Consider the following 13547-nt stretch of genomic DNA (forward strand, 5'->3'; position numbering starts at 1 on the left):
TTTGTGCTCTACACAGCTTGAGAGGCTGTTCCGCTTGCTCAGAGCAGCGCTGCAGAGGAGGGTGAGGTGCTTGGACAAACAGCAATGATAAGGGAGAGAACGCATGGCTTTGCTGGCTCAGCACTGGAGGTGGCTTTTTACCACGCCCACCTGCAAAGAAGGCAGAAATGTTTGTCCTGGGAAAGAGGAGGAGGTGGGAGGAACTGTGCTTGTGCTCAGCACAGCCCAGGCAAGACAGAAGGCTTTGGCGAAGTCTCTGTGAATTTGTTCGGGGCTGTTGGGGAGAATGATATGTCAAGGCTGAAGAACCAGTGAAAGGCACAGTTGGCAGGATCGCTGTTCCCTTCTGGTTTTTTTATGATCCTGTGGAGTGTATCAGCTTCAGGTGCTCGATCCCCTGCTCTCAGCTGTCTCATGATGGGACATCTACATTCTTAAATCTCAGTGGTGGCAGTAGATGTGGCCACGGTCTCTCTGGGACATGCTGCACAGCACACAGACACCCTGACACACCAGCCCTGGACAACGGCATAATGGCCGTGGAAACACTCAATCACTTCATCCAGGAACTTTCTTGGTACAAAATATTTTGGTTTAGCAGTTAGGACAAAGCATGATGGTGAGAGGATATTAAACCAGCAAGTGTACTTGCATGGTGTGTCTTGTCTAACCTTAGTGAATCCTGAAGAGTTTTAGGTGGAATTTACTGGAGCAGAAATGATGAACCAACTTGATCACACAGCAGAAAGCCTGGTTGCTCCCGAGTGCCTGCAGCTCTTACGCTGCCTGTGATGAGGGAGGCATTAAAGTTACTTGCCCCGGCGCAGTCTGGTAATGGCCCTTCTGACCCAAAGCGTCAGGGGGCCAACAGATCCTGTTACTTACACCCCAAGGGGGGAAACAGCTGTTCCCTTGTGCTGCAATGGGAGGACCATGGCAATGATATCCAGCACAATATGGAAAATTCTCAGAAAGTATCCAATATCCATTCTTCAAAGAAAGAGCTGAGTCCAGTCTGGACAAGACTGACATTTGCAAACATGTTCCAGCTTACTATGAAAGTCTCTACTGGCGTCATGGTGGAGTCCCCGAGCCCTTTGGGATAGCTCCTCTCCAGTAACGTCTCCACCTCCGCTTTTCAGTCACTCCCTTTGGATGAGGCTAACAGCAATCAAATGGCACATGTCACAGCAGAGCCTCGGACAGCCCTAGTCTGAACAAGGACAAAAGTAGTATCGTGACAGATAATGTCAGCTATGAGTAATGCATTTCCTTAACATCCAAGGAAGGACAGACTAAGAATTTCTGAACGTTGTTTTTCTTGCAAAGTATCCGAAGAGATAATCCCATGCAATGCTATGGGCTGCATTGCTCACTGGCACTGACGTGCACAGCTCCACTAGCATTAGGTGCATGGCAAACACTCAGAAAACAGCTGTATTTGGCCTCCTTTCTGGTTCTGCTCTCTATCTGATGAAGTCTTACATATGATATAGAAATGCTGGGAGAAATCCAGCCCACTTCTGCTTGTTTGAATGCTGTTACCTGTGTTTGACTCTTTCTAGAAAGCCCACAAGTGAATTTAAAAGAGGTCCAGTTGTGCATTTGCCACTCACATGTGATACGAGAATGCGGTACCCAGCCCTGAGCTCCTCATCTGCAGGGTGTGTTGCAGCTCTCGACAGCTGATTGCTGCGTTTTCTTGCCAGCTTCTCTTCATGGTCTGTTAGCTGCTGTTTTGGAGATTAGAGTTTCTCTTTGGCATCCACTCAAGCTATAGAGTCCAATTTATTTCTAGCACAACATCCGCTGGCGTTGCCTCTGCAGTACGTTGGCCCAGGCTCAGTTAGTCTTAGTGAGTGCAAGCTCACGAACTCAGAAGTAGGTCTGATTTCTGTTGCCAAAGACAGAGGCAGCAATTAAGGTGATGCCTGCATTTTTAAGGGCTTTCTCTTCAGGAGGAGCGTAGCACCCTGCAATTGGTCCCCATCAGTCTCTCCTTCTGGGGCAAACCTTTAAGAGCGCTGGGCATACTTCTGCTGCAGAAATGGAAAAGCTTGTCTGAGTGCAGGGCTCCTGGCTTTGCCAGGGCTCTGCTTCATCTGCAGATCTCACCTGGCTTTAAATTCTTTCCATTGACTTTATCTTAACCTTTCTGTTCCATACACAATGTTATCAGAGCTACTGAGGCTTTACTGGCATGTCTCCTGTATTAGTGGTTACATTTTGTTGACAGGACCAGACTGGTTGAGGTAAATTGGCTTACTCAGAATGCAGTTAACGATACCCACACAGTTTGTCTGACCACATATTCTTCTGGAGCATTTTCCCATGGAAAGGAGGCTTATGAACCATCCAGTCTGTCCCATTAGCAATGTTGGGTCCATTGGAGGGTTTCAGTCAAAATCTGAAGGAGCGGTTAATCAGCAGTGGCAGCCGTCTGTGCACAGAGCATCCTCTCCAGGCCCTGCAAGCTGCAGTGTGAGTTTTGCTCTCAGGCACTACAGAATCCACACACAAAAGACACTGCATCCCACCTACACAAATTTTGGTGGGAGTTTGTGTCTTGCTGCACACCAAAGAAGCCAATGATAAATCCATGGGAAAACATGGATTAGCTGTGCAGATCAACTGCTTTTTAACTTTTCAGGGTAAGGCTTTTTATTATAACTAAGAACGCTGCAACTAAATCTAAAGAAATTCTCAGGCACAAATTAACTTAGAGTCTTTTTGTTGGGGACATCTGTGTTAGCCCAAAACCGCAGCATGGTAGAAACAAATGAGGATCATGAGCAAATGATAGCAGTGTTAATTACTAAGCTCTGTAGTGACAGAAAAGCACCAGGCTGGCTCCACTAGGAAGTACTTATGGTTTCCAAAGGCAGAACAACCTAAGTCAGTATCCAGAGAGCACCAGGGCAGGAATATTTCCTACTGGTGGGGGCTTCATGCTTGTGCTGGATCTGCAAGAAGCACCGCAGGTTCCTGAGGAGGTGCTGTCAGCCGGCTTTAAGGAGATCTAAGTTAGTGAAGGGAATCTAGAGTAGAAATAACACAATAGCCTTGTAGCAAAAGGAACCCCTTTCTCCAGTGCTTTGTTTGGGTTGTGTGAGCAGGGCTGGTGTTGCAGGGTGAGCTGGTGAACGCTGTGTGCTGTGCGCCCTGCTTCCAGGGGCTCCAAAGCAGAGGCAGCTCAGCTAGCTGGCCAGCAAAACTCCTCCAGTGATGGCTGATGAGCCTTGTACCTCAGAGCAGCGGTGGCAAGGAAGGTACGTACTCCTCAGTCACACTTATTAAGATCTACTATAAAGACAGTCTAAGCTGATCGCTGTGAAATACAGACCTCAGCCCAGCAGCAACACATGCAGGAGTGAGAGGCAGACTGAATAAAAGTGGGTTTCCTCAGACTTTGTGCGTTGTGGTAGGATGCAACAGCATGAGCTCTCATCACAGCTTTCCCGTTGGGGCATGCACAGGGTTGCGCCGAGAGAAGACACACAGAGGGCCTTTTGCGAGGGTTCTCTGCTGTCTGAGACACAATGAGCTCATGCTGACCTCCCTCCCCCTGCCAAGTTGGGGAATTAAGCAGATTATTCTTCTGTTTTCTAAGGCCTTTTCCCAAGAAACCACAATGTAAAGTAAAGCCACATTGCTGAGCTATCACACTGGGCAGAGCAATATCTTGCAGCTGTGATTTAGAAGTCCTTTCTAGGAGGCTTTAAAGGGGGCATGAGCTGCCTTTCCTTCAGCAGACAATCCCAGTAGAGGCAGAATGCACTGGGAGTCCAGTAAAGGAACCAATCAGTTTTTCTTTTGCCTTCCTTTTAAAAATTAAAAAGAAAAAAAAAAGCATGAAGAGAAGTGAAGCAAATCCTGCAATGCCACCTGCTTCCTTCTGCCACCTCGCGGGCTGCAGCTACAGTACATGGAACATAGATGGCTTTTCTAGCATGACATACTGTTGTTTTCCCAGCATTTAATGAAAGATCCTATGATAACAGCAAACGTTACACACCGCCGCTGCTGGGCATGTCCCGACACTTCCAAAAGGAGTTTCCCCTCCTTGCATCAGAGCTGTCGTAACCAGAGTCACCTCTCAGAGCGGTGACAACATCTTGAATGGTTTAACCTTATTATTGCAGCAGATGAGAGATTCACCCCTGTTATTAGTGGTTTATTTGTTTTAAGGTTTGGATAAATTTGTTATACGCAAGGCCTACAAAAAGATCACTACTGTCTTATTCTGGGATAGCAAGCAAAAACGTGGACTCAAATATTTTTGGGCACCAGCCCCTTCACACTGAGAAGGTTGCCACTGGGCTGCCACCTTCTTTTGACAGAAAATTTTACCTCTTGGCCCAAAGCAGAAATGCAAATGAAACAGAAAAAAGCATTGCTGGAAGAAAAGATGCCAGCTTCCCTCTGCACAGCTCTGGAAGCTCAGCCCTAAACCTCCCCAGCTGGTTCAGCCATCATCTCAGCCTGCCTTTGCAGGCCAACATCTGATGCCACATAATCCTCCACACTGGAAGGGAGGGAGGAGAAAGGCTGTAGCCCTACAGAAGGGAGTGGGGAAGGAAAACAGGTTTAGGTACCTTCTCACGGGTGACTTCCTGAGGCAAGGAAGGAGTACTAGCTATCACAGCTAGCTACACCACACAGCCCTGCCACCACCTCATAGTTCAGGGCAATTACAGCTGAGCTAAACCTGAGCAATATGGGTGAAGGGAAGCTGCATATAAGTCTGAAAGCAGACTCCAAAACAGACCGCTTTGAAAGAGTTTTTTTGTTTCTCTCCGCACTAAATGTATAGGCTTTGGCACTAGCTATCGCCGGTTATGATGCTCAGAATGATATGGCTCAAGGAAGTGTTGCTGATAGTGTAGCACAACAGAAGACAGTTAGGACAAGCATTACTAAAGAGGTTTTTTCCAAGAGTGGAACAGTTTTCAGCAGGAAAATATGGAGTGTCATGACCTGATGCTCTCCTGGTAAGTCTGAACGCAGCCATGCAACAGTGTGTAGTCCTGCACTGGGAGGACAACAGGTTGGTACAGAGAGCCAAAGAGCTCTTCCCTTTCTGTGATGCTGAGAGATGGCTGGCTTCTGTTCTGCTTACATATTCTTTAGGTAACCTAGAAATTTTGACTCATTTTGGGCTAAACAACCAACAGAACAAGTATGTTGTATCAAAATAAATACTAAAAATTAAGCTTTGCAAAGTTGACTTGCACATAATCTTTAGATTTGCTTTCACCAGGTTATCTCAAACTGAAATATAGAGGTTGGGTATTTTTTCTTTCTGAATAACTGCAATTGTAGTGCTGGTCTTGGAAGGACATACGCCTATTAAGTGCAGCAAGTCTGTAAGAAGCATGCAGCTACATTTGGGAATGTTTTCTCTTGCCCACAGTAATATCCACATATGTTTGATGAGTTGTAACTGCTCCATTAACTTCAGAGAGTGTTGGAAAAAGCCATGAATAAGAATTGTTGAGGGAGCCCAAATATTTTTGGCAATGTGTGCTCGGAACCCAGAGGGCCAACTGTATCCTGGGCCGCATCAAAAGAAGTGTGGCCAGCAGGTCAAGGGAAGTGATTCTGACCCTCCATTCCTCTCTTGTGAGACCTCATCTGGAGTATTGTGTCCATTTCTGGAATCCTCATCATAAGAAGGATATGGAGCTGTTGGAACGGGTCCAGAGGAGGGCTGGAGCACCTCTGCTATGAGGACAGGCTAAAAGAATTGGGGTTGTTCAGACTGGAGAAGAGAAGGTTCCCAGGAGACCTTATAGTGACCTTCCAGCACCTGAAAGGGGCTACAGAAATGCTTGGGAGGCACTTTTAACGAAGGCATCTAGTGACAGGACTAGGGGCAATGGGTATAAACTGGAGAGGGCTAGATTTAGAATAGACAGAAGGAAGAATTTCTTCACTATGAAGGTGGTGAGGCACTGGCACAGGTTGCCCAGGGAAGCTGTGGCTGCCCCATCCCTTGGAGGTGTTCAAGGCCAGGTTGGATGGGGCCTTGGGCAGCCTGATCCAGTGGGAGGTGTCCCTGCCCATGGCAGGGGGGTGGGACTGCATGATCTTTAAGGTCCCTTCCAACCCAAACTATTCTATGGTTCTATATGATCATTTATTTTATATATATTTGGGCCATGCTAAAAACCTTGTCCAGGGTAAGTTTCTGGTGAATAATTTGTTAAAATCTTAAACCACATTGAACATATGGCTATTCCTTTCTTAACAGAAGTGATTATATAAAGCTCAGAGAACACACATAGCCTTGACTTCAGAAACACATCCCAGTGCAAACGTTCCCTGCTGACACTTGAATAGTCACTGCTAGCACCTCCCGGTGACCCATTTACCCTTCCTCCTCAGGAAATCACATGCCCCAGAACAGAAGTGTTTTCAAAAGAGCGTTCAGCTTCCTGCCCAGCACATGTTGGCATTTGGAGCCTAAGTGACCCCACTGCTTTCTTCAGCTCTCAAGAAGTTGCCTGCCAGGCACATCTGACGTCAGCCTGGTAGAAGACCAACACAATGACCTGGACCCAGAGCTGGAAGCTGGTGCAACGCCTGCAGAAAGGGTTGATACACGAGCAGGTCTCTGTGCAGAGACTCAATTCAGAGAGCTCATCCATGCTGATGCCGTTTCTCTTTAGGCTACTGATTAGCGCAGCTCAGCATGATGTTCTGTGCTGACACAGTCTGGAGGTTTGGCTTGTACCTCTTGGCATCCCGCCTGGCAGAAGTTTCTGACCTGGTGTGATATTTGCACTTCTTGCTCAAATGCACCTTGGTTTTCTGGGCCTTCTCCCCTTCTCTCTTGAGGCACATAGCTATGTGCCAAAGAAGACAAGCCCAAGGAGACAGGAACCCAGAGCAGGGGACAGAAAGGTAGCACATCATGCTGACAGCTTGAGAGCATCTCTGGAGGGGATCTGTCACCCAAATAGCAAAGTGCCTTCATAGAAAGAAAACCTTTCCCCAAAGGGCTGAAGGATCTCCTAGGCTTGGAGGCCATGTGCCCCAGCTGGGTGTCCTCACAGGGGTGTCGAGGAGTGAGGGAAGATAGAGGTTTGGAAGAGAACAGCAAGGAAGGAGGAGGAGAAGAGTGGAGGGTAGAGAGTGCTTGAGGAAAACCTGTGATTGACTGACTCACCATCAAACAGAGCTACCTTATAACATGAAATGTCCTGGTGCTTCTTTCATGTAGCGTGAAATAGCTGAGGGCTCCATCTTTCTGTTATACAAACATACCAACTTCCAGAGACTGGAGCTTTCTAGGGCAGTAATTAAGCTTTAAATGGAGAAATCAAATGTAGAATAAATATCTCATTAACCTTGACAAAGCAGAATCTTTCTGCACAGCTCATAGAAAAAGAGACAGTGAGTGTGAAGGATTGGATAAAACAGGCATCGGCTTTTCTGTGTGCTGGAGAGTATCGTCTAGTGCATCTACTCAGCTGAAGGGGCCCAAGTACACATCCACCACCTCCCTGCAAAAACCAGCAAGTTGCAGGCTATTTCACAGATAAAGAAAGATTTTCCATTCTTTCCTGACTCGAAGTGGGAATGTGCTACAGTATGGCCACGGATGCAAACATCCCAGAGAACAGGTAGTTTGGGTTTGCACCCCAGCCATAGGGCTCTGTGCCCTGCAAAGGCAGATTTGGGGGTTTCTCCTTTTAGAATTTGCCTCAGGGGAAATGTGCAAAGAGCCCAGCAACCCAGACCCTGAACGTGGCTCTGTCCCCCAGCCACATGTGCCCCATCACTGAAAGCAAAGGCCAAACGTTTGCCAGCAGTAAGATTCTCCAGCCTGCCTGCTCTTCTTTGGTTCCACCTAGGAAACGTTTATGAGTTTAGCCTAAGACAGAAAACATTGGGAGTGAGTTCTTGTTGTCAAAGCCACTGTTTCTGGAAATGGCACAAAGAGAAGCTTGACCTCTCTCGCGTGTGCTTTTGTGAGCCAGGAGAAGAGAAAAGAAATGCCAAAAAGCTTTCATAGTAGGGAGGACTTTTCCTAAGCAGGGTTAAGCTGGGCGTTGATTTCTGAAATTACTTCATTAACATTCTTATGCAAACGAAATGTGAATCCTTGAAAAAAGAGCCACTGTGCCAACTGATTGAAACAAGACAGGACAAGAACTACCTAGCATGAGGCTGGCCAGTTTGACGAGATAATAGCAGCTGAAATTATGTAGGTTGGCTTCCTAAGACAAGCACAACCAGTCTTTACCAGCATGAAGCAACTAAACAGCAGCTTGCAAAAGCTATTTGGCTGCTTTGTGGGTGTTATCATGTAATGAGACAAATAGAAACATTTGTCTAATAGAAACAAAAGCAAATACAACTAATGCAGCGTATTCATGTTAGGAACTTGGCTACTGGACCCTCAGGAGTGGTTGCTCATGCAAGATTAGCTCAGGAGGGTGCTTAAATTTACCGTCAGGCTCCCATCACTCACTCTGCTGAAGCCTTGGATTTAAGTGGCTTTTATATGTACATGGGAAGTTTTGGAGCTTCAGTGAATGGTGCCAGTACACTCATAAGGCAGTTATCGTTGAGCCTTGGATTTCTCATGGAGAGCAGGCAACAGCATCAAAACCTGAGCTAGTGATTGCCTTGGGTTCCTCGTGGCCACAAGCAGATGGTAAACCCATGTGGTGGGACTGAACATGCTGCAGGCTTTGGCCGGCTGTGGTACAGGCTCTGTGCAGGTTGGCCACTACAAGACATTCAGCCTTAGGGGATGAACTTCCCTTCACTCCCCTTGAATCTCCCTAATGGCAGTGAAGACATTGCTAGAAGTCCTGGACTCCTGGTCCGGAAGGTGACCCAAGCTTGCAGAGCCAGGGATCCTGCAAAGAGGTGGGGACACAGGTGTCTGGCTCCCCAGCGCTGGGTGTGCTTGGCTTACACCTCTCCTACTCCCATCACCACATGAGATGGGAGTAAGGAAGCTCAGAGTCTGGCCCAAAGGCAGGTTGCTGTTGGCTTCAATGGAAATAGGTCCTTTGTGGATCCCAGCACATGGGTTCAAGGCAGACCTCTGTGCCATGAGAGATCTTGAGAGCTGAGTCTCCCTCTCACGTGGGTCTGGAGTAGAGAGTGGAGGATAACCAACTGAGCTAACGCTCAGTGTGAGGAGCGGGTGTGAGCGCTTAAATATGCAGTTCCACGCATCTGAGACTAAGATCACAGGCTGTCTTGCTGAAGACAAAGCACACATAACCCCTCAGTGCCCTCTGCTCCTCAGAAGACAGCCTGCAAACAGCTATGTGAGATTGCCAAGCCCTTGCACTTGTTAAGAGGGCTCCTAAGAAGAATGCCCTGAGAGAAATGCTCCCAGGACCCCCAGTATAAGCTGTGAGCACGCTAGGTCTGGTGCTGGAAGGCCACATCAGATCTGTCTCAGAGCTTTGGGAACCCACAGGTCCTTCCTCTGCTACTACAGAATTCCATGTTTTACCACCATACAGTAAACTTGCACTTTTCTTTTTCTTTTTTTTTAGTGCTTAGCAGGACTGCGAGCACAATTTTCCTTGCAGATTACAGGAATGACTCCCACGTGGATTTAGACACTACCTTCCAGGCTTCAGGCACTGCCATGCTGCAGTGCTCCAGCCTATCTTATTCCAGTTCATTGCATTTAATTGTGACTCCCCAGAGCTCCAGCTGGGGATGGAGCTTGCAAGCCACCTGCTGCAAAAAGGGCTGAAATGCCACTGACTCCTTTTGCTTTCCTTTGAGTCTGGTAGAGCAGACGACAGATGTCTCTTCTCATTTCAGAAAACCTTTCTGTTCTGCTGTTCCCACTTTTTTTCTCTCTCCAGCTTCTTTTCCATGATCACACACACATCAGTACCTGCCTTTTCCAGCTTTTCATCTGGCTTCCCAGTTTGGCTTTCCACTTTCAAATCTCTTTGTGTACTGTCATCTCATCATTAGCTGCAGAATCTCCCCCAGCGTCAGCACACATTCCAGCCGCTCCACTGACTTTTATCTCTGCTTTCTTCTCCTTTTCATCTTTCCTCTGCCCTGGACTCTTTCCAGTCTGTTTCCTTAACTGTAGGCTGTCACATACAAAGCCATAGAGTTGTCTCTGATCTCATTTTCCGTTTCCATTAGTATTTTAGAAACAAGCTAGGGACTGACACGTTATCACCTTTCAGTTTTTCCTGTTGTAGAGATTTCAGAGAAGAGAAGGGAGCAGTTGGTCTGTGAGTCTGGACACACTCAGCACCTGCTGCTGTCAGACCCCAGTGGGAATGGAGGCATGAGCTGGCCGGTCAGCCTGGCACCATCTCTGGGAACTCAAATGCAGCAAGACTTTTCTGATTTATATGACAGCCTTAGAAATAAAGGCATTCTCCCAAGTACTTTTGCATTAGTGTCTCAAGAGAGGAGTGGGTAAAATATGGCATTAGCTTTCAGAGTCAGTTGCCCATCTGCAGAGCCTGTGCGTGTCCTGTGTGTGCTGAGACCGAGCCTGTCCCCAGCTCCTGCACCCTGAAATGTTGGGCAAGGAGCAGGGTTAGCTGTTGCTCTCTGCTGGTAAAGCTTGGGAAGACCTAGCAGCAGGTTTCTGGTTTTCCAATGCAGCATTTTGATTATTCTTCTCAAATGGGTTCTTAATATTGGCCTGTGCCTTTATGGGCCAGAGACATTGAGAAGCATGAGACAGGGACAGGAGCACAGGCAGCCTTGCCACCTTGTGCCCCAAGAGTGCAGAGGTTTGCTGTCCACAGCCGCAGGGGAGGAGACAGATCTCTCAGGATTTATATGCACAAATAAGCAGATGCATGCACGTGTATACAAGTAAATATCTATAGCTGATCTATGTAATTTTTGGTTTGTGTGTTCCCACATGAATGCTCCAGTTCTTTCCTCCTCCACAATATGTACATTTTTTTTTCTGTGCAGCTTCAGGATTCAATAGAAACTTAACAGAGAGAGAAGGTTTACCTTATGCATGTTTCTAGGTGGGGGTAGAGAAAGGTTTGAGCTATTGCTGACCAGAAGTTTTAAGAGGAAACCTTGCATAATTGAGTCTGGCCCTTGTAGTGGCTGACAGCACTTGGTAGAAAGGTTATGAAAATCTTCCTGAAACATTTTTATGCAACTAGGCAGGACTGTGTGGCAGGACTTTGCTATTTCCCACCATGGTGTAATGTCTGTGATGGTCATGTTTTTTCCTGTGTTGTTGAGGGAGATATCCTGGGCTGCTGGGAAGGATGGATTTTGAAGGGTGTCACTACCTAATGTCATCTTCACAGAGTCTTGGTGTCCAGGACTGCCAAAATAATCTCATCCTGCTCCTCTGCGTCCCTCTCCTTCCTTGGATACCAGGCAGAAATGTTATGCCCCTGAATAAGAGTAGTGTATGCTAGAAGAACAGCAGTTTTAATGTTAGAAAGCTTACTGCCCAACAGGCAAAGCTAAGAAGAAAAGATGAACAAAATTGCATGTACCTGGAGCAGTCCTCTTTGATCTCTATTGCTTTAGTAAAGGGAGGATGACCCTGAGATCACCTATGCACTCATACTGTATTCACGTAAAGCACAAGCTTTCAAATCCTTGCCCTGCTACATGTCCATTTGGTGGCCCTGGTACCTGGACAGCTTCTTTGTATTTCAGTCCTTACTCGCCTGTCTGATGGATATCATGGTAATTTCATACCCCACAGGGCACAGTGAAGGCAAATGGATGAGAGATTAGCTGCTGTTGGGAGGTTTCCAGGCTGACGGTGTGCCCTGGAGCAAGGGGCTGTCTCATCACCACAGTCCATCCAAGGGCCTTTTCACCCCATGGCATCCAGGCTAGTGCAGAGATTGCTGAGGTTAGACACTGCACAGCCACGGGCATCCCATGCGTGGACCCTCCAGCCACTCTCACTCAGCTGAAACATCAAAGTGTGTGTCCTCTGCACTAAGCCACCGCTGTCAGGGAGAGATGCAGACACACCTGTGTTCTTGCAGGTGGCACAGCTCGGGCTGCACCCCATGTCCTTGCTTCAAAGGGAGTGGGAGAAATACAGAGAGGGCAGCGCAGAGCCTTGCTGAAAATCAGCCTCTTCTAATAACGGGTGGGTTATCTTTCATGTAGACATAAAATGGCTGGATCCTTCGGGAAAATTGCCTTGCAAGCACAGACTTAGACCTAAGCTGTAATTTGCTCTCGCTGTGTGCCAGAGGAATCCCACTGTCTTCAAAGGAGTATCTAGTGCAGATAAGGATGATGCACCCAGGTAGCAGAGAGCTGATTTCTTCCTTAGGCAGTCTTTCCCTTTCAGCATCTACTTTGCAACCGTCAGCTCCTGGCTGAGTTACTATGGTAATAAGAGTATATCATGGGCATTACACTTACTCACTGTCGCCAGGGTCGCAGGAGAGGAAAAGCAGCAGAGCAAGCTGCTTAACTTCTTCATTTCCTGCACAGTCACGCTAAGAGTGTGGGAAAGATCTGGAAAGGACTGGAAGTCACTACATTTTCCATGCTCTGCTAACCAAGTTTCACTCACAGTGCAGACACAGAGCCAGGTGCTCCTTCCCATGCTCCGAGGATGTCCCCTGTGTAGCCCTCTTGGCTCCCATAGACTGATGTGCCCAAAGAGCAGGATGTGGCAGTGCCATGAGATTTCTACAGCAGGAAGACAAGGGACATGCTGTGGGCTCTAGGAGAGCAGGGGGACAGTGCTTTGTGGTCAGGGTGCTGCTGCTGCATTTGAGAGGGCTTCCAGGGAAAGGAGTGGGGTGCTGTGCCAGGACTGTGAATGCCGACCCTGTCCCCACAGGCTGCTGTGCTGAAGACACCTCGAGGGTCTTGCTGCTCCCTGGTGTAGGACCTAGGCTCATCCACTGCCAGCAAGAACCAGGGTGGCTTTCATCAGGGGAGGAGAAGGTGATACAGCTGTGAGAAAGCCCTGCCTGACCCAGTGAGACTTGGAGCCTGGCTGCTTATGCATAGGCTCTGTTGGGAACCAAAAGCGAGGTGGGCGTCCAGGCTGTGATCCCTGCTATGCAAACACCATCAAATCTGGCCTTTCTTCTAGGGTTAGAAAGCTTACAGAAAAATCCTTCCACTGGTGCTGACCCCCCCACCTCACATGGCATGGGGCACCTTGTGCAGAGCCTGCAAGCACATATGGAGGAGGTATAGGAGCAGGACTCTCAGGTTCTGGTCTTGCAGTGCCAGGCTCTGCTGTATTCCAGCTCCAGTGCTTCAGTCAGACTATTTTTATCACTTGGGCTGCAGTTTTTACTTGCTATTCTTATCCTCTGTTACTGATTACTCCTGATTATGAAGGAATTTAAACTTGCTCAACACATGCTAATGATTCTGTGCTGCACACCGTAAATCAGAGAATGGCATCAACAGCCAAAGCTCAGGAAGGAAGTCTGCATTGGGGCCCGGCCTCAGCTTGGCACAGGAGAATAATGCATCTTGTTAGGACTAAGCACTGTCAGTTTTTATAACAGAACATGTAAGAGCCTACACTGGTTTTAGTCTTCCTTTTTACTTGACTGAGCAGT

Source organism: Phaenicophaeus curvirostris, chromosome 3, assembly GCF_032191515.1.
Source record: "Phaenicophaeus curvirostris isolate KB17595 chromosome 3, BPBGC_Pcur_1.0, whole genome shotgun sequence".
Classification (NCBI taxonomy): Eukaryota; Metazoa; Chordata; class Aves; order Cuculiformes; family Cuculidae; genus Phaenicophaeus; species Phaenicophaeus curvirostris.